The sequence below is a fragment of the Bubalus kerabau genome, chromosome 4 (assembly GCF_029407905.1).
Source record: "Bubalus kerabau isolate K-KA32 ecotype Philippines breed swamp buffalo chromosome 4, PCC_UOA_SB_1v2, whole genome shotgun sequence".
Classification (NCBI taxonomy): Eukaryota; Metazoa; Chordata; class Mammalia; order Artiodactyla; family Bovidae; genus Bubalus; species Bubalus kerabau.
In genome coordinates, this window is record NC_073627.1 from 66,190,272 (window position 1) to 66,209,288 (window position 19,017).

A 19,017-nucleotide genomic window follows, 5' to 3' on the forward strand; every position below is an offset into this window, starting at 1 on the left:
GTGGGTGCAGCCCCCAGGAAGCCCTGGCAGGGGAAAGAAGGAGAGGAATTCAAGGTACTTAGACCCCTGGCTTCCTCCCTTCGAGCTTAGCCTCCACCCAGCGAAGGCCCCCTCAAGGTAATGGTGTGTGCCTGGTCTCGAAGCTGCTCCTCCCTGCAGGCAGAAGGGTGTGACCATCTGCCCGGCAGTCCTTGGTGATGCGTCAGCCCTAGGGTTTCCTGAGACGCTGACACCTTTGGATCCATCCTTTCACGAAACCCTCTTGTGTTATCTGGGATGTGGTGTGTCCTCTCCTCCTAGCTGGGACCACAGTGACGCGTGCTCCTTCTGATGGCCCATTCCACTCTTAGAAGATGATCCATAGTCCTCTAACCCAGTTACAGCAGCATGAACAGGTCCTGAAACCCTGTACCCTGAGCTTGCTAAGTTCTGGGCGACTCATGGCTCAGAAGTGATTTTTCCAGCTCTTTGCTCCCTATCACATCTCACTGTTTTAGAGTTTTGAATTAAACTTTACTCCAATTCTATTATTTGGTAAAAGAATCACATTGATGTGAAGGTGCAAAACACATTTTATGTCATTTGTGGAATGTCCTTGTTTGTACATTCTCTGTCAACTAGACAAATAATGAGGAGCATGGAACTGAGCGTTATATATGCCTGGCATTTCTCCAAGGACTTTATATCCATTCTCTCTTCTAGACCTCACGAGAGCTCCCTGGGGTGAGTTCCACAAGTACTGCATCAGCATCTTATATGGGGGAAAACTGAGGCTGGAGGAGGTGTATAATCACACAAAGACATAGCTGGTTAATGGTGTATTTGGGGTTACCAACACCAAAAGCTGGCTGTTCGGCAGCCTTGCTAATCCTTGGTGGTTTATGTATTGAATATTTGAAGTGGTGTTTTGTACACCTAATGGGGCATGACAAACCACCCCAAAACTCAGTGATTGAAAGCAACCATTTGTTATCTTCTTCCACTTGAGGACTTGGCCACTGCAGGTGAACCTTAGACATCGTCTCTGAGTCTATCCCACTTGAGGACTTAGCTACCACAGGCCGAGTCCTCAAGTGGCCAAGACATCGTCTCTGAGTCTGTTCTTTGGACAGAGTGGACACCAATGCAAGTACAAGACACAGCAAGCTTCCCCCTCCAAAAATTAACCTGGTAAGTTGCTAATTCAACTTGCCTCTGATTTATTAAAGCCAAAGAATTATCATATAATGTGAAAAAAGTTGAGATATTTCAAGTTTAAAAGCTACCTGAGGTCCAGGTCAACCACAGCTTCTCTGATGGAAAGTCTCAGGGGACAAAGACAATCACAAAACTGAAGGAGGTGGGTGAGATTTTAGGTCAAATAATTACCAAAGAAATGACTGAGTACTGACAATTTTGTTTTCCAAAATGAAAGCCAGAATAAATAAATGAAAATAAATCTTTAAAGAAATCAAAGCAAGATATATATCTTCTTTACCTAAAATATTGGCCCAGATGTTTATTTTCATTTTAAAGAAGACTGGCTTCCATACAGTGTGTGTACTTTTCAAAGTAGGTCTTCCCTCATAGCTCAGTTGGTAAAGAATCTGCCTGCAATGCAGGAGACCCCAGTTCGATTCCTGGGTTGGGAAGATCCGCTGGAAAAGGGATAGTCTATCTAGTCCAGTATTCTTGGGGTTCCCTTCTGGCTCAGCTGATAAAGAATCTGCCTTCAAAACAGGAGACCTGGGTTGGAAAGATCCCCTGTAGAAGGGAAAGGTTACCCACTTCAGTATTCTGACCTGGAGAATTCCATAGGGTCACAAAGAGTCAGACACAACCGAGTGACTTTCACTTTCATGCTTATCAATCATTTTTAAAAATATTTTTATTTCAGCAGCTGCTGTGGTCCTCAGGTTCTGGTAAGAATAGTTCCATTTTAGAAGAATCGAATGAAATCTTGGATGATGATTTACTCTCCAGAAGAGTAGATGAATTTAATTGTACAGAAATGGAAAAGTAACAGTTAATGCTAACTTATCCACTGGGCTTCCCTGGTGACTCAGATGGTAAACAATCTGCCTGCAATGCAGGAAACTGGGTTCTATCCCTGGATTGGGAAGATCCCCTGGAGAAGGAAATGGCAACCCACTCCACTATTCTTGCCTTGAGAATTCCATGGACAGAGGAGCCTGGCAAGCTGCCATCCACGAGGTTCCAAAGAGTCAGACATGACTGAGCGACTAACACACACACAATCTATCCACTGCAGTCAGCAACAGAGGACAGCTAGCTAAGACCTCAAAGAGTGGGAGCCCAGTATCTTAAACAATAATCTCAACCTTCTCAGTAAATAAATGTCTCATTGCAAATGGCCCAGTGGCCTTCCTCTCTCATGTTACTGAAGGACTGTCGCATGGATTAGGAATGTGCTTTTCAGGAGATGAACATTTATAAACACGCCCTGAGGGTCAAGTTCTGTTGAGTGTCTGAGGTACAGGACTTGGTCCGTCATCCAGGAAGCTGGACTTTCAGGAGACAGACAGCACTGCTAGCTGTAATTGCAGGTTTTTGCCTCTCAAGAGATATGATCGTCTCCCTCTCTGGCCAATTGTAGGGCTTGTGAAGTCCAGAACATGCCCAAGGGTTGCCTCCACCTCTCTCCTCACTCCCTGGGCTCCTCTTTCTCCAACTGATGCTTCTGTGCTGCTCCCAGGGACTCTAATGTGGGAATTTAGCATCTCCCCAGGTTCCACATTTAAAATGTTTTCCTTCATGAGCTTGATCATCTTCATAGAAGCTATTGTGAAACAGATGCGAGATCACCAGAACACCACAGTATATGTGAGCTAAGAGAGCAGATAACCAGGGATGAAATGATATCACGGAACTTCCCCAGATGTGCCTGTTCCTGGGCCCTCCCCATCCTGCTCTGGCCTCTCCGCACCCCTGCTCAGCCTCCCCTTCTCGCTTGGGTACTGACTTGACTTCCTCCAATAGTCAGGACCACATTCTCCTCCTCTGAAGTTTTGGCACCATCTCTTTTAAAATTGAAGCATAGTTAATTTACAACTATGTGTTGTGTTCGTTTCAGATGTACAGCAAAGTGATTCATTATATGTATACATACATCCATTCTTTTTCAGATTCTTTCCCATTACAGATTATTACAAGATATTGAATATAATTCCCCATGCTAGATTGTAAATGCTCATTGTTTATCTACTTTATACATGGTAATTTGCATCTGTTAATCCCAAGTTCCCAATTTATCCCTCCCCCTGCTTTTCCCCTTTGGTAGCATGACTTTGTTTCCTATGTCTATGAGTTTATTTCTGTTTTGTAAATAAGTTCATTTGTATCTTTTTCTAGATTCCATGTATAAGTATTATCATATGGTATTTGTCTTTTTCTATCTGACTTCATTCATTCTGATCACCTCTAGTTCCATGCATGTTGCTGCAAATGGCATTATTTCATTCTTTTTCATGGTTGAGTAATATTCCATCATATACGTACCATATCTTCTTTATCCATTCATCTGCCCATGAAAACTTAGGTTGCTTCCAGGTCTTACCTGTTGTAAACTTATGAACATTTGACTGCATACATCACTTTGAATCAGAGTTTTGGTCTTTTCTGGATATCTGACATCTAGATATTTCCAACTGAGAATTCTCTCCATGGAAGAAATTCTTGTATAAGCTATAAAATATTATATATATTTAAATTTCCTAAATTTAAATATTTTATATTTAAATAGAAAATATATTTTTATTTATATATATTATTATATAATAATTATTATATATAATATTTGTATTTAAATATTCTCTCTAGTATCCATACTAATTCAAGGCATGAGCAATAAAAAATGAGATGTTTTATTATTAGTGATTCCTTACAGCAGGGAAATTTATTGATTTTATATATACAAGTATGTATACATATAAATGAATGTATATAATTAGGGGACTGTGTGATGACTTTTCTTTTTCTACTATCTGTTAATATATTTGGCAACATGACTGTTTTAGAATAACAAGTAACACTGCTTAAAAAATACTAGATATAATTTTTAAATTGATGGTGATATATCTAAAATTGATAGGCCCAGGGCCTTATGATTACTTTGAACAAGTTACTAGACTAAATGTTGCCTCCAGGTCTCTGGTGGCTTCCCAAGTGGCACAGAGGTAAAGAACCCATCTGCCAATGCAGGAGACATAAGAGATTAGAGTTCGATCCCTGGGTTGGAAAGATTCCCTGGAAGAGAGCATGACAACCCACTCCAGTATTCTTGCCTAGAGAATCCCATGGACAGAATCCCTGTAGCCATGTTACCCCTGGCTACAGTCCATGGGGTAACAAAGAACTGGACACGACTGAGCATGCATGCATACCAGGTCTCTGGAGAGAACATCGGGTGTGGATGTCATGCCCCCTCGAGCAGAGTGATGACACGGTGCCGCACGCTGACATGGAGCACAGGTGCGGAGTCATGAGGGTGTGACTCTCGGTGGTACATCCCCTACCTTCCGACCACCAGTGGCCTAAGAGCCTCCCCATATGAAGGCTAGACATGAACCAAAAGAACAGGCCACACTTTCGGAAAACTCACCAAACAATGAAGAACGCTGCTGGAAAGTCCTTCCTCAACTTAGTGCTGACACAACACTGTCTGCATAGATATGTTGCAGGCCATCCGGTCAACATGACAGCTGCGCTCCTGAGGGTATGTCCACCAGGAAAGCGCTCCATCCCTGGGGGGCTCCTTCCTGCCTTGATGTGTTGAGGGTGAGGTAGGGTGTCTTCAATGGGAACCTCCCCTCCCTAGCGCTGCTCTTACTGCAGAGAGTCCACAGGAAATAAGGTCTTGTCTGCTACAGGGTAACACAGTGCATTACTCATACCAGCCATCCTGGGTCTTGACTCACTGTATGATCTAACACCATGAGAATCGCCATGTATTACAAGAAACCAAGTGGCATGAAACAACTTTGCTTCCCCCTCATCAAGATGAACAAACAGGACTGATCCCAAGAAGCAGCCGAAGTAGCTTTAGGAGATTTTTAAGATTTTTTTGTACTCCTAGTTACCAATAAGGAGATAGATCGTTAGTAAAATAAAAATGCATCCTTTAGGGGAAAAAAGAATAGGACATAGTGACATTTGAAATAGAATTATGAAAATAAACATTTCAGTGGGTAGTCCATATAATCAAAGAAGACTAATTATCTCATATGAAAGGAAAAATAATGAAGGTTTTGAGAATGTAGATCACACACACAAAAAAAAGAGATGATAAATACAGACAAAAGGATATTAACTCCAGGGAGAGTCATGGGGCCACAGTCCATCCAGCTGGGAAAGGAGAAAACAGAGAAGATGCGGGGAAGGAAAACACTAAGAGAGATAATAGAAGAAAATTAGTCTTTGTTGAAGAAATGCAGGCGTCTCCAGACGCCTGGGGCAGAATAAATCTTACAAGACTTACAGAGCTCTAAAGGAAATCTCAAGATGGAAAGAAAATTCTAAAGGCTTCTAAAGAATCAAAATCAGTTACCCAAAGGAAGACTCAGGCTAACACCCAACCTTTCAACAGAAGCACTGAGACCTGAGGGCAACCATGTTTCTGTCCACGTGTCTTAGAGAGAAGTCTGGAAGAATATCCATCAGACCTGCCGGAGCTCAGGCAATAAAGAGGAAACTCACTTTTTCCATTCTATCCTGCTATTGTTTTAATTTTTACAATAATCTTTTATTACCTTTTAATTCAATTATTTTAAAAGAAAACATTAACCCTGGCAGCAGTGAATAGAATTAATTGCTGGGGAGAGACTTGAAGCTGTTAAATCAATTAGAAGGTCATTATGAAAGTTGCCAGAAAGAAACAAAAGGAGAAAAAATCTAGAGCAATAGAAAGGAGAGGCCATCAAAGAACATTTCACAAATATGTTTGATGATTTGGTGAGTCACTGAAACTAAGAATAAGGTCTCTCGAAAAGGCCGTCAGATGTTTACCTTGACTTTGAGCTCCAGGGAAAGCATTCTCCTGAAAGGTCTGGCCTGGTCCGACATGGAGATGGAGCTGGGAAGGGTGTCCGGTGCATGACAGCTGGGCCCTGGGCAGGGGGCAGGCCAACAGAGTGTGGTGCCTGAGTCCCAGGGGAAGCCCCCTGCTCAGGGACCAGGAGCCAGTGCCGGGAGAGGTCAGAGGGGGACGAGTCTGGGGAGCTTGATGTCACAGCTAAAGACAGGCGTTTTCAACAGTGGGGAAGGCTTTGCCACATCAGAAGTGAAGTGAAGTCACTCAGTCATGTCTGACTCTTTATGACCACATGGACTGTAGCCCACCAGGCTCCTCAGTCCATGGAATTTTCCAGGCAAGAGTACTGGAGTAGGTTGCCATTTCCTTCTCCAGGGGATCGTCCCAACCCAGGGATCGAACCAGGGTCTCCCACATTGCAGGCAGACACTTTACCGTCTGAGCCACCAGGGAAGCTCACATCAGAAAGAAGAGTATAAATGCAATTTTTGGCCCCAGACAATGAGAAATTTCAGATGAATAAATATGTGAATGACACAGAGTTTCAGAGAATAACAAGGAGAGACAAGAAGACTGTCTTCAATGAACAGTGCAAAGAAATAGAGGAAAACACAGAAGGAAAAAACTAGAGATCTCTTCAGGAAAGTTGAAAATATTGAGGGAACATTTCACCCAAAGAAGGACACAATAAAGGACAGAAACAGCAGAGACCTAGTAGAAGCATAAGAGATCAAGAAGAGATGGAAAGAATACATGGAATAACTGTACAAAAAAGATCTTAATGACCCAGATAAACACGACAGTGTAGTCACTCACCAAGAGCCAGACATTCTGGAGTGTGAAATCAAGTGGGCCTAAGGAAGCTCTGCTGTCAATAAAGCTAGTGGATGCAATGGAATTCCAGTAGAGCTATTTAAAACCCTAAAAAATGATGCTATTGAAGTGCTGCTCTCAATATGTCAGCAAATCTGGAAGACCCATCAGTGGCCACAGGACTGGAAAAGGTCAATCCTTATCCCAATTCCCAAGAAGGGTAGTACCAAAGAATGTGCTAACCATCAGACTTTCGCACTCATCTCCCATTCTAGTAAGGTCATGCTTAAAATCTTGCCTGCTAGGCTTCAGCATTATGCAAACCAAGAACTTCCAGATGTCCAGTCTGGGTTTAGAAAAGGCAGAGGAACCAGAGATTAAATATCCAACATTCGCTGTATCATAGAGAAAGCAAGGGAATTTCAGAAAAACATCTACCTCTGTTTCATAGACTATGCTAAAGCCTTTGACTGTATGAATCACAACAAACTGTGGAAAAGTCTTAAAGAGATGGGAATACCAGACCGTCTTACCTGTCTTCTGAGAAACCTGTATTCAAGTCAAGAAGCAACAGTTAGAACTTTGCATGGAACAACTGACTGGTTCAGGATTGAGAAAGGAGTTTGACAAGGCTGTTTGCTGTCATCCTGTTTATTTAACTTATACACTGAGCACATCATGAGAAATGCTGGGCTGGATGAGTTATAAGCTGGAATCAAGATTGCCGGGAGAAACATCAACAACCTCAGATATGTGGATGATACCACTCTCATGGGAAAGCAAAGAGCCTCTTGATGGGGGTGAAGGAGGAGAGTCAAAAGGCTGGCTTAAAATTAAATATTAAAAAAACTAAGATCATGGCATCAGGCCCCATCACTTCATGGCAAGTAGAAGGGGAAAATGTGGAAGCAGTGACAGATTTCCTCTTCTGGGGCTCTAAAATCACTGTGGATGGTGATTGTAGCCATGAAATCAGAAGATGCTTCTTGGCAGGAAGGCTATGACAAACCTAGATAGTGTGTTGAAAGGTAAGGACATCACTTTCCTGACAAAGGTCCATATACTCAAGGCTATGGTCTTTCCAGTGGTCATGTATGGTTATGAGAGCTGGGTGGTAAAGAAGGCAGAATGCCAAAGAATTGATACCTTTGAACTGTGGTGTTGGAGAAGACTCTTGAGAGTCTCTTGGACAGCAAGGAGACCCAACCAGTCAATCTTACAGGAAATCAACTCTGAATACTCATTGGAAAGACTGATGCTGAAACTGAAGCTCCAATATTTTGGTCACCTGATTTGAACAGCCAACTCATTGGAAAAGACCCTGATGCTGGGAAAGATTGAGGGCAGAAGGAGAAGAGGGCATAAGAGGATGAGATGGCTGGGTGGCATCACCAATGCAATGGACATGAACTTGGGCAAACCCCGGGAGATGGTGAGGGACAGGGAGGCCTGGCGTGCTGCAGTCCATGGGATCACAAAGAGTTGGACACAACTGGGTGACTGAACAACAACAAATAGTCTTATGTAATATATTGCATGGTTCATCAGGCTGTCTGAATGTGGGCATCTCTTCAGGACTGAGGGTCTATGACCATCTTAAGACAGACAAGGGTAGAAACCTTTTTCTGGCTGACACACTCACCAGACTTTCAGTCAGAGGCAAACCCTGAGGGGTGGGTCTCCAGGGCTCCTGGCTGAGGTTAGACCACATCCAAGGGTGCCCGGCCCCCTAGTGCAGGACCCAGGGACCAAAGCCAGCAGGAGAGGACCAGAACCGGAGGCGGGCAGCAGGGGTCAGAGGACATTGGAACTGCAGCCATGGGGTCCTCTCAGCCCTCCTCGGTCCTCCTATTGTAAGTGGTCACCCGCTTAATGCTTCCCATAAAGGGCAGTGTTAATCACTTATGTTCCCAAGATCTACAATCTGTAAAAAATTCACATGGATGGATTCCTCTTCTTTCTTTTTCTGCTCTGATTGCTGTGGCCAAAACTTCCAAAACTATGTTGAATAGCAGTGGTGAAAGTGGGCACCCTTGTCTTGTTCCTGACTTTAGGGGAAATGCTTTCAATTTTTCACCATTGAGGATAATGTTTGCTGTGGGTTTGTCATATATAGCTTTTATTATGTTGAGGTATGTTCCTTCTATTCCTGCTTTCTGGAGAGTTTTTATCATAAATGGTGTTGAATTTTGTCAAAGGTTTTCTCTGCATCTATTGAGATAATCATATGGCTTTTATTTTTCAATTTGTTAATGTGGTGTATTACGTTGATTGACTTGCGGATATTGAAGAATCCTTGCATCCCTGGGATAAAGCCCACATGGAAGCAACCCAGATGTCCATCCAGCAGATGAGTGGATAAGAAAGCTGTGGTACATATACACAATGGACTATTACTCAGCCATTAAAAAGAATACATTTGATTCAGTGCTAATGAGGTGGATGAAACTGGAGCCTATTATACAGAGTTAAGTAAGCCAGAAAGAAAAACACCAATACAGTATACTAACGCATATATATGGAATTTAGAAAGATGGTAACGATAACCCTGTATGCGAGACAGCAAAAGAGACACAGATATATAGAACAGTCTTTTGGACTCTGGGAGAGGGAGAGGGTGGGATGATATGGGAGAATGGCATTGAAACATGTATAATATCATATGTGGAATGAATCGCCAGTCTAGGTTCGATGCAGGATACAGGGTGCTCAGGGCTGGTGCACTGGGATGACCCAGAGGGATGGTACGGGGAGGGACGTGGGAGGGGGGTTCAGGATGGGGAACATGTGTACACCCATGGTGGATTCATGTTGATGTATGGCAAAACCAATACAATATTGTAAAGTAAAAAAAAAATAAAAATAAAAATACTATGAAGATATTCCAAAATACAGTATCTATGCTTAAAAAAAAAAAATTCACATGGAGAAGACCAACACTGTTCTATCTGTATTATGATGAAAGACAACTGTGTCTCTCAAACAATGTAACAGGAGAGGTGATTCCTTCATAGTTTTTAGGTTTTCTCATTTTCATTGAACATGTTTTCTCTTCTAAATGTCTCTAGTATGTGTTGCTAACATCACATGCCTGGTTCTAATCATTTACTATCCCTGTGTTGTCATTTTTAGATCTTACACATTTATTCTTCCCTCTAGAGTATATACCATCCCTGGTGGCTCACATGGTAAAGAATCTGCCTGCAATGCAGGAGAGCTGGGTTTGATCCTTGGGTTGGGAAGAGTCCCTGGAGAAGGGAATGGCTACCTACTCCAGCATTCTTGCCTGGGATATCCCATGGACAGAGGAGCCTTGTAGGCTACATTCCATGGGGTCACAAAGAGTTAGACAAGACTGAGTGACTAACACTGGAGTATATGATCCATGCTTTATGCTCCTTTTAACCCTCTAGAGCCCCTAGAACAGTGTCTGAAACATAATAGGTTTTTTCCTGCTAATCGTCATCTATTTCATTACCTTAAGATAAAGACTGCTGAGAAATATTCATAATACTATTTCCCTATTTATATTTTATAAAAAAAATAAATATTTTTTAATGTACATAAGAGCTCTTGATTTTTCATAAGGATTTCTTAACTAGAAAGTTTATTACCATTTAACAGATGGATAAACTAAGGTTCAAAGAATTCAATGACTTTTTCCAAAAAATTCAGTATTAACACTTCAGTCTAGATTTCTTGAGTCTTCACTGGGTTCTCCTCCTACTATCTGAGCTGCTATTTACTTTCTGGAATAATTGAGATTCAGGAAACTGAACTTCATGTCGTAGGCCACGGGTTCTCAGGAGGTGGGGGTGGGGGTCGGGTGGGGGTGTTGGTGTGTGTGCATATACCACGCTGCAGTGTGTCATCACAACAGACAGACGATGTTTGTGGCACACAGTGTGAACATCCCAACCCTGAGGCAGGGAAGTGAGGCACAACCAGGTGGGACATCCAAATGCTGCTCATCCCCACTGGAGAAACTCAGCAAGGTTAGGCAAACAAAGGGATCATAGTCACCCTGCAACTATCTGACAAATAATCTTCCCTATGATCTGTATCAAAATCTGCAAAATAGTCATTGAATATTTTTAGCCATTATCCTTTTTTTAACTGAAATATAGTTGATTTACAATGTTGGTTAATTTCTGCTAAACAGCAAAGTGATTTGGCTATACACATATACATTTTTTTATATTCCTTTCCACTGTGGTTTATTCCAGGATATTTAATATAGTTCCCTGTGCTCTACAATAGGACCTTGTTGTTTTAGCCACTATTCTTAAAAATATGGTAAGCACATGAGGGCTTCCCTGTTGGCTCAGACAATAAAGAATCTGCCTGCAAAGTGGGAGACTACATATGAAAGACAAATGTCCAAAAACTGGTCTCAGAGTATGTGCGTTACAGAAGGTGACAGAGCAAAGGCAGTGGACTCAGCCCACGGTCCAGGCTCATGTTCTTTCTATAGAAAAACACAACCAGTGCATCACCCCATAAATAATCCCATGAGCAGCATGTGTGTAATTTACAAGACTTGAAAGATTTGCTCCTTGGAAGAAAAGCTTTGACCAACCTAGACAGGGTATTAAAAAGCACAGACATCACTTTACTGACAAAGGTCCGTAAAGTCAAAGCTATGGTTTTTCCAGTAGTCATGCACAGATGTGAGAGTTGGACCACAAAGAAGGCTGAACGCCAAAGAATTGATGCTTTTGAACTGTGGTGCTTGAAAAGGCTCTTGAGAGTCTCTTGGACAGCAAGGAGATCAAACCAGTCAATCCTAAAGGAAATCAACCCTAAATATTCACTAGAAGGACTGATGCTGAAGCTGAAGCTCCAATACTTAAGCCACCTGATGCAAAAGAGCTGACTCATTAGAAAACAGCCTGATGAAAGCGGGAGGAGAAGGGGACTACAGAGGATGAGATGGTTGGATAGCATCACCAACTCAATGGACATGAGTTTGAGCAAACTTCAGGAGACAGAGAAGGACAGGGAAGTCTGGCGTGCTGCAGTCCATGGGATAACAGAGTCAGACACATCTGAGTGACTCAGTTCAGTCACTAAGTCATGTCCAACTCTTTGCAACCCCATAAATTGCAGCATGCCAGGCCTCCCTGTCCATCACCAACTCCCAGAGTTCACTCAAACTCACGTCCATGGAGTCGGTCTGTGATGCCATCCAGCCATCTCATCCTCTGTCATCCCCTTCTCCTCCTGCCCTCAATCCCTCCCAGCATCAGAGTCTTTTCCAATGTGTCAACACTTCACATGAGCTAGCCAAAGCACTGGAGCTTCAGATTTAGCATCATTCCTTCCAAAGAACACCCAGGACTGATCTCCTCTAGAATGGACTGGTTGGATCTCCTTGCTGTCCGAGGGACTCTCAAGAGTCTTCTCCAACACCACAGTTCAAAAGCATCAATTCTTCGGCACTCAGCTTTCTTCACAGTCCAACTCTCACATCCATATATGACCACTGGAAAAACCATAGCCTTGACTAGACGGACATTTGTTGGCAAAGTAATGTCTCTGCTTTTGAATATGTTATCTAGGTTGGTCATAACTTTCCTTCCAAGGAGTAAACATCTTTTAATTTCATGGCTGCAATCACCATCTGCAGTGATTTTGGAGCCCCAAAAATAAAGTCTGACACTGTTTCCCCATCTATTTCCCATGAAGTGATGGGACCAGATGCCATGATCTTTGTTTTCTGAATGTTGAGCTTTAAGCCAACTTTTTCACTCTCCTCTTTCACTTTCATCAAGAGGCTTTTTAGTTCCTCTTCACTTTCTGCCATTTCTCCCGGCAATCTTGACTCCAGCTTGTGCTTTTTCCAGCCCAGCATTTCTCATGATGTACTCTGCATATACGTTAAATAAGCAGGGTGACAATATACAGCCTTGACGTACTCCTTTTCCTATTTAGAACCAGTCTGTTGTTCCATGTCCAGTTCTAACTGTTGCTTCCTGATCTGCATATAGGTTTCTCAAGAGGCAGGTCAGGTAGTCTGGTATTCCCATCTCTTTCAAAATTTTCCACAGTTTATTGTGATCCACATAGTCAAAGGCTTTGGCATAGTCAATAAAACAGAAATAGATGTTTTTCTGGAACTCTCTTGCTTTTTCCATCATCCAGCGGATGTTGGCAATTTGATCTCTGGTTCCTCTGCCTTTCCTAAAACCAGCTTGAACATCTGGAAGTTCACAATTCACGTATCGCTGAAGCCTGGCTTGGAGAATTTTGAGCATTACTTTACTAGCGTGTGAGATGAGTGCAATTGTGCGGTAGTTTGAGCATTCTTTGGCATTGCCTTTCTTTGGGATTGGAATGAAAACTGACCTTTGCCAGTCCTGTGGCCACTGCTGAGTTTTCCAAATTTGCTGGCATATTGAATGCAGCACCTTCACAGCATCATCTTTCAGGACTTGAAATAGCTCCACTGGAATTCCATCACCTCCACTAGCTTTGTTCATAGTGATGCTTTCTAAGGCCCACTTGACTTCACATTCCAGGATGTCTGGCTCTAGGTGAGTGATCACACCATCGTGATTATCTTGGTCATGAAGATCTTTTTTGTACAGTTCTTCTGTGTATTCTTGCCACCTCTTCTTAATATCTTCTGCTTCTGTTAGGTCCATAGCATTTCTATCCTTTATCGAGCCCATCTTTGCATGAAATGTTCCCTTGGTATCTCTGATTTTCTTGAAGAGATCTCTAGTCTTTCCCATTCTGTTGTTTTCCTCTATTTCTTTGCATTGATCACTGAGGAAGGCTTTCTTCTCTCTCCTTGCTATTTTTTGGAACTCTGCATTCAAATGCTTATATCTTTCCTTTTCTCCTCTGCTTTTCACTTCTCTTCTTTTCACAGCTATTTGTAAGACCTCCCCAGACAGCCATTTTGCTTTTTTGCATTTCTTTTCCATGGGGATGGTCTTGATCCCTGTCTCCTGTACAATGTCAGGAACCTCAGTCCATAGTTCATCAGGCACTCTATCTATCAGATCTATTCCCTTAAATCTAATTCTCACTTCCACTGTATAATCATAAGGGATTTGATTTAGGTCATACCTGAATGGTCTAGTGGTTTTCCCTACTTTCTTCAATTTCAGTCTGAATTTGGCAATAAGGAGTTCATGATCTGAGCCACAGTCAGCTCCTGTTCTTGTTTTTGTTGACTGTATAGAGCTTCTCCATCTTTGGCCACAAAGAATATAATCAATCTGATTTCGGTGTTGACCATCTGGTGATATCCATGTGTAGAGTCTTCTCTTGTGTTGTTGGAAGAGGGTGTTTGCTATGAACAGTGCATTCTCTTGGCAAAACTCTATTAGCCTTTGTCTTGCTTCATTCTGTATTTCAAGGCCAAATTTGCCTGTTTCTCCAGGTGTTTCTTGACTTCCTACTTTTGCATTCCAGTCCCCTATAATGAAAAGGACATCTTTTTTGAGTGTTAGTTCTAAAAGGTATTGTAGGTCTTCACAGAATCGCTCACCTTCAGCTTCTTCAGCGTTACTGGTTGGGGCATAGACTTGGATTACTGTGATAGTGAATGGTTTGCCTTGGAAACGAGCAGAGATCATTCTGTCGTTTTTGAGACTGCATCCAAGTACTGCATTTCGGACTCTTTTGTTGACCGTGATGGCTACTCCATTTCTTCTAAGGGATTCCTGCCCGCAGTAGTAGATATAGTGGTCATCTAAGTTAAATTCACCCATTGCGGTCCATTTTAGTTCGCTGATTCCTAGAATGTCGACGTTCACTCTTGCCATCTCCTGTTTGACCACTTCCAATTTGCCTTGATTCATGGACCTAACATTCCAGGTTCCTATCTGAGTGACTAGATGACAACAAAAAGGACTCCAAGCACCTCAGAGTCAGTTAAAGACTTCACTTCATCCAGGTTGTTTGTGAGTCCCTCCTGATGTGCCTTCATAAAAGGAGAGTCAGGTAGAACTGCCCTGAGTCTTAAGGGGAGAAGCTTTCTGCTCCTCTTTATTGGAGCAGTACATTCAATCATTGAATTTCCCCATTAGGCTTACTCTCCTGCTTCTCTCACAAAACACCCCTGACTTCAGTTTATCCTTTAACCCAAATGAATGCCCTTTGCCCTTTCAGCAAAACAAAAGGAAACCACTGGCTCTAGAGGCTTTTCTTCCCACCCCCTCACCCCACCCCCACCCCTAGCCAGGTTGCAGGAAACCTTGCAGCAAGCACTCTTGGCATTTAAGGTGTGAAACTTCCCATCTGATTCCCTCTCCCATTATCACCTCCCTGTATTAGCTTCTAAAATGCTTAGTGTTGACAAACATTTCCTAGAGGCTAGCATCTACAAACTGTCCTTACTGCAGACATTTCTTAAAATGAGATGCCTCTGGGGATTTTTTGTGCTGTTTAGGTGAGAATGCAAAAAGAAGGAGCGTTTGAGGCAGGAGAAAGCAGCCCTCACCTACAGCCCTTAACATGTTGGCCGTGACAAATCTTTGACTCCATCAATTGATAAAATGTTTTCAAACATTGAAACAATTCTTCTACATTGAATTTTCACTTAGTAGTTCTGGGAATGTGTTAATTTGCTTTCTGCTCATCTGGATATGGAGCAAATTGTTTTGCTGGAATGCTCTATAAACCAACATGTATTGCTTTATATTTCCAATTAAGAAACCTTATAATTATCTTCTGTCAACCAGCCAAGAACAGAAATACCTCCAACTGAATCATACTGACACAAATACTGAGACCCTCAAGGTTTGGCATTTCTACTCACCTCTGATAGGACTCCAAAAATTGTGATGATTACCCAAACTCTTGAAACATCTTGAGTCTGCAGAATTTGGCTAGCAATCTTGTGGGAACAAGCTTTTTCGCAAGAGCCCAGTACATCTTCTTCAATTCCTGGCTCAGAGTCAAACTACAAAGGCAGATGAAAATGAGAGAGAAAATGTTATCTACTTATTTCAAAGCTTCAAAAAATGGGTGACGGTTCACACGGAGAACTTTGTTTTCTTTAGAAACCAGTTCAGCATAATTTATGCTTATTGCCACATTCATGCATAACCTGTTTCTATTGTCAGAAATCCCCTTAAAGTGAGATTAACTGTTCAAGATACTTTCTGCGAGATATTTTATATTCTTGGATCCCTTCCATGTTTTAACACAGGAGAGTGCAATATCAAAGCTAGCTGCATTTTTTGTTTGAATTGCTCTAATATATAGACTTTATAAGTAAATACTTAGTGAAATATTTACTTAAGTACAGTATTAAGATAAAGAAATAAGTAAGTTGAAGCAAAATGAGAATGATTGTGGATAATATACACAATTGTGAAATGTGCCTCCTGATTGGAAGTACAGAACCAATTTTTCTGAGTCAGTTGACACTCCACTCCCTCCTTCCTACCTCAAATACAGTCAAATGTTTTAAAACCCTTGCCTTTAAAATGAAAAGGTGAGTCTACAAAGAGAACCTGAAGATTTCACAAAGAAAAGAAGTCATGACATTCATAGTTCAGGTCAAATACATTTTAAAATTATGAAATTAATTTTAGCTCTAGACAGTCTTTGAAATGGCCCGTGTGTCAGTCCTCCCTGCACTGTCCTGCCACAGCTTGTTCTCGATCTGCAGAACAGAAGCTGTCACACGAAGGTGAACATAAAAAAATCTTAGTTTCCTATTGAATTTCAAATTAAAACAGGGATTTTTGGAATAATCCCAGTCCTTTAGGGAAAAATCTTCCTAATGAAAGCTACCCCCACTCTCACCAAAAAATTCTCATCTTAGGGCTATAAGAAACAGACCTTTCCCGAAGATCTAGATAAATGTATAATGTACGCCGAAGCTATTAAAAGTTTCCAGAATTGACATTTGGGGTTTAAGTCTTAAGCCTGCTAAGGCTCTACGGAAGGGGAGAAGAATTCTACTGACCTCATTTGTTTAACTTTCACAACGGCTGTGCTGTCCCACTTTACAAATGAGGAAAACCGAGGCCCAGAGAAGTAAGGAACTGGTCCCCACGTGTTAGCTAGGAAATGAGAGAGTCTAGGTTCCACTGTCGCAGTCTAAGGGGTCAGGGAAAATCTTCCACGGCCTCCATGGACAGCGAACTGACGGGACACGGGCCCTCGGGCTCAAAACCAACTTGGGCGTCCTTCCCGAGCTCCTGCCTATTCTTTCGAACGAAACAGGCTGCACGTACTCGGGGTCGCCATCCTCTATGTGGAGGAAACCATGCTGCACCGCAGGGACCCTAACGCTGAAGAAGCGCACTTCTCTCGACCAACCAACCAACAGTTAACAACCAAGCCCTTCCAGGGCGAGAACCGGCGGGGGATGAGTTCCTGGCTCGCAGACGCTCCGGCCGGCCCACAGGCCTCCCCACAGTCAGGGCCCTGAAGGGGCTGTCCAGGCCGGGGCCTCAGCAGCCGTGCACGTGCCGGCGGGGCTGGGGATGAACGCGAGGCGCGCCTCAGAGTCCACATAAGCTGCCGACTCTCAGCACAGGGGTCAGCTTTCCCCACGCCCCGCCCCGCTTCCTGTCCTGAGCACGGCCTGACGTCCGCCCTGAACGGGCTTCAGGATGGAGCAACCCTGCCCAATGGTGACCGTGCTCTGACCTGGGGCTAAAGACACACGGACAACTTAAAACGCGTTCCAGGCCTCCCTGGGTTTGTGCATTTTCCAGCATTTTCCAGAGAAGAGCAGGTTTGCTTGCGTTTTCTTCACATTCTCCGTTCTTTGCTTCCTCGTTTACCTTTTAATGACTCCTTAGTATTGAAGGGAATAAGTCCCTCCCTGGCTCAGCAGCACGCAGGCGCCTGTGTCCCCACTTCTCTGCGCTTCCATGGGGGGAGGCGCTTGTCGTGATGGGAGGAGCTTCCTGCAGGTCTGGGCGTGAAGGCTGTTGTGGCTTAGTCGCTCAGTCGTGTCCAACTCTTTGCGACCCCAGGAAGTGCAGCACGCCAGATTTCCCTGTCCCTCACCATTTCCCAGAGTTTGCTCCTGGCCATTGCATCAGTGAGGCCATCCAACCATCTTGTCCTCTGTTGCTCCCATCTCCTCCTCCTGCTGTGAATCTTTCCCAGCATCAGGGTCTTTTCTAATGAGTCAGCTCTTTGGATAAGGTGTCCAAAGTATTGGAGTTTCAGTATCAGTCCCTCCAATGAATATTCAGGACTGATTTCCTTTAGGACTGACTGGTTTGATCTTGCAGTCGAAAGGACTCTCAACAGTCTTCTCCAACACAATAGCTCAAAGGCATGAATTCTTCACCACTCAGCCTTTTTTATTGTCCTACTCTCACATCCATGCATGACTACTGGAAAAACCATAGCTTTAACTATATGGACCTTTTTTTGGCAAAGTAATGTCTCTGCTAAGGTTTGTCATAGCTTTTCTTCCATGGAGCTAGTGTCTTAATTTCGTGGATGCAGCCACTGTCCACAGTGATTTTGGAGCACAAGGAAATAAAGTCTGTCACTGTTTCCATTGTTTTCCCATCTATTTGCCATGAAGTGATGGGACCAGATGCCATGATCTTCGTTTTTTTCATTGGCCTTCATTTTTGAAGGCCTTTGGCACCAGAATAATCTGGACTCCACAGCACGGAGCTGGAGTTTTTCTTTGGCCCTGCTCCTCTCCCCACCCAGCCCTCCTCCCCTGTTGCATTTTTGTGAAAGGACTGTCCTTGTCGTGGAAACTGTTGACTCATGGTGTAGTCTGTAGTTGTCTCTGTGTCCCAACTCCCTGGGGGCAAAGCCCATGGCACAGTCTCCCCCTTAATGAGTGTGTTCATTTCAATGACATTTATACTGAAAACAATGGAAAATGCGGTACAAACGCACAGCAGCATTTATGCAGCTATGCAGACTCATTGTTACTTAGGGTGCAGTTCTTAATTCAGCAGGGATTTGTTGTTGTTCAGTTGCTAAGTTGTCTCCTACTCTTTGTGACCCCACGGACTGCAGCACACCAGACTTCCCTGTCCTTCGCTATCTCCTGGAGTTTGCTCAAACTCCTGTCTGTCGAGTCAGTGATGCCATCCAACCATCTCATCTTCTGTCACCCCCTTCTCCTCCTGGCCTCAGTCTTTCCCAGCATCAGAGTTTTTTGCAATGAGTCTGTCTTTTCCAGTGAATCAGCAGAAATTAAGTTTCATCAATGTATCTGCCAT

At 43.1% G+C, this 19,017-nt stretch overlaps 1 protein-coding gene and 1 long non-coding RNA gene across 7 annotated transcripts in view; one reads left to right on the forward strand and one right to left on the reverse strand.

The window, feature by feature from the left end:
• The window catches only part of PALLD (palladin, cytoskeletal associated protein), a 369,615-nt gene that overhangs the window by 40,053 nt on the left and 310,545 nt on the right, over positions 1-19,017 (forward strand). The gene's annotated exons all lie outside the window — the stretch shown is intronic.
• On the reverse strand, positions 1,651-17,556 carry LOC129649790 (uncharacterized). Its single transcript, XR_008713276.1, has 3 exons — positions 17,462-17,556; positions 15,615-15,758; positions 1,651-1,743 (listed from the first exon to the last, which is right to left on the reverse strand). It is a non-coding gene; the product is annotated as an uncharacterized LOC129649790 (long non-coding RNA).